Here is a 2,661-nt window from a genome sequence, read left to right on the forward strand (position 1 = left end):
ATACTGAGTAGGTATCGATACCTTGTTTGATACAATTACAAGTACTGCCTTGATGGTATCGATTTATCCCTATCTACCACTCAAGGTCTGAGATCTACCACATATTCGCGTTTTTCAGTAGTTTTATTTTTGCTTGACATAATTTTCTTAATTTTAAGAGCAAAAATTGTCAAACACTAAACAATATATCTATGGTAACAAGAATAATATAATACAAGATTCCGCATTCCCGGCGATGATGAAATTTCTCTAGTAAAAGTAAACAAAGCCGAATGAGAAAATATGTAAAATAGTAAATTTTCTCAGTAACCAATTTTTCGACGGGAAATGTGGTTTTATTGTGTTAAAATTCCAGAATATATGATTTATAACAAGAATTAATAGCGAAAATGTTAAAAACGGCGACTTTTGTGAAAGTATTAGCAAATTTAAGTGCATCTAAGGTTTTTGAGGCGTTGTTTACTTTTACTTGAGAGTTGTCAAAATCGGCAAATCCCAATTGGCTGTTTCTGGAACGTGGCACATTTGTTCGCTACTTCGTGATGTGATAAAAAAAAAAAAAGCTGACAGTACTCCCTAAGGTCGCAGAAATCTCTTAAAATATGTTATTAAAATATCTTAAGGCCCGTACACATAGAACTTTGGCGTTGCGTTGGTGCCGCTTCAACAGCTGACTATGAATACATGAATTCAAATGCAGCCGTCCACATAGCCAAAATTATCTACATTTTTTTGCAATCTACATTTTTTTCAAGATTCTACCACACAGAATTTTCCTAGAGTCCGATCACTGGCGCACACCACTGAATTCGCCCAAAATGCTGTCAGCCATTTTGAGCGAATAATTTTACACGTGAATGTGTGCGCCGAACACGTAAAAAAGGAAATTCGAGTCGCTATTTTATAGCAAATCAGCTTTTCACAAACTTTTTTTTTTTATTGAACGTATTTTTAATGGTGAGTACTTACCGATTTTTATAACTAAACCAAAGTTGTTCTAAAAGTTACTAATTGCGGCAAGATTATAATCTGTAGTAAACTATTTTACTTTCACACACGCGAGTTATTTCCTATACAAAGAAAGCAAGATCCACTGTCCTCATCCGCCGGCTGTACGAAAGAAACTTGCGCAGCGAAATCGAACTGTCAAGTCAAATGTCACCTATATGTCATAATTTGTAATAGATTATTTACGATGTGATGAGTTGCCGTGGTAAACTTTTTAAGGAGTGATTCTTACATCAATTCTCTCCAAGGTACACCTACCCTGGGTATGAATCACGTATGACGAAAATCGTCTGAACGATATCGTGTCGAGATTATCTTGCTTTATAAAAATCAAAAATTTTTTGATCGTTTGTGCGATACCGTGAACTCTATTCCAGTTTTGCTTCACGTAACAGTAACACGTAACAGCAACACAAATGCATAAATCAGTGTTTTGACAACATCGTTATGTCAGTATCGTTTGAACGACTATCGTTTCAAAGTTACGTGATTCATGCCCTGGGATTCAGTAATTCAGTCTCATCTCAATTCACTAAATTTGAGATTAGCAATTAGTGACTATTTTTGTGACTTGAGATGATTTGGCTCTTCAGTAGGTGAGAGTCGCAAAAAGTTCACCAAAAATGTGTGGTGAAAACAAACACAGACATCAACTGATAGCGTTTATGTATGATTTCTGCCGCGCCGCACGAAGGTCGAAACAGGGAAACAAATGTCAGCGAATAAGAGCAAAGCAAACTTCGAATAATGAAGCACTTTTACTACTATTCAGCAAAATTCCCTTCGAGGTCAAAAAAGAGACCACACGCTTTTTCTAAAGGTGAAATTAGTCAAGAACGCAGAACTTATACTTAACCGCAGTCTGTATACGCAGAATTTTGTCGATTACTGGAGCCCTCAGTGTTGCTTACTACAGTGTTGCCACTCATCAAAGCCTTTTCATAAACTTAACTTTTCAACTACAATTTATCGTGCTATAATAGATGCTAGCTAAATATAAACTACTTATTTTTCAACAAAAAACCTTTCGATAGTAAATTTCAAATATTTTAAACGTATTTTGCACAGGAACTTATAACGTTTTTAACATCTGCAAAACTGATAGCCCGAACACAATGAAAACGACGAGCTACAAACCACAGCTGTCAAATTATTTTAACACGTACTCTTATGTAGATAATTATTTTGGGGACGACCGGGCTACGCGACGGCTGTGGTTGTGGCCAGAGTAGATCTATTTCTATTTTTCTGGCGACAGATAAGGTTCTTCCTCTTCTTTTATGTCAAACTCATACAAATTCATGATGTCGCTGCCGCGTTCAAAGAAATCATGTCGCCATCGACAAAGCGTTTAGATAATGAAGATGACAAATTGGAAGCTGTGGTCCGTAGCTCGTCGTTTTCAATGTGTTCAGAACTTTCTGCTTGAAACACAATACCCGGCGAACGGCGCAGTTCGCCGATTTGACCGATGCCGTCGTTCACCGTTCGCCCTGCTATTTCGCCTACTTTAAGACTGCTTTTACACAGTTCAAGTATTGAATTCAATTCTGCTCGCATGTGGAAGAGAGGGGGTGAGAAAAAAAGGGACGAGTACACATGCGTCTGTACCGTCAAGTCGTTTCAACTTTCTTGCTTTGCTTTTGGCATTTT

General features: G+C 37.2%; 2 protein-coding genes across 4 annotated transcripts in view; both read right to left on the bottom strand.

Moving 5' to 3' along the window:
* LOC118743392 (polyadenylate-binding protein 2) overlaps positions 1-2,661 on the bottom strand; it is a 95,561-nt gene that overhangs the window by 82,794 nt on the left and 10,106 nt on the right. The window lies entirely within an intron of this gene.
* The window catches only part of LOC118743388, a gene marked incomplete in the record, with an annotated part of 7,594 nt that overhangs the window by 970 nt on the left and 3,963 nt on the right, over positions 1-2,661 (bottom strand).

This window comes from Rhagoletis pomonella, unplaced genomic scaffold, assembly GCF_013731165.1.
Source record: "Rhagoletis pomonella isolate Grant_MI unplaced genomic scaffold, Rhpom_1.0 Rhpom_scaffold_00007, whole genome shotgun sequence".
In the NCBI taxonomy this organism is placed as follows: domain Eukaryota; kingdom Metazoa; phylum Arthropoda; class Insecta; order Diptera; family Tephritidae; genus Rhagoletis; species Rhagoletis pomonella.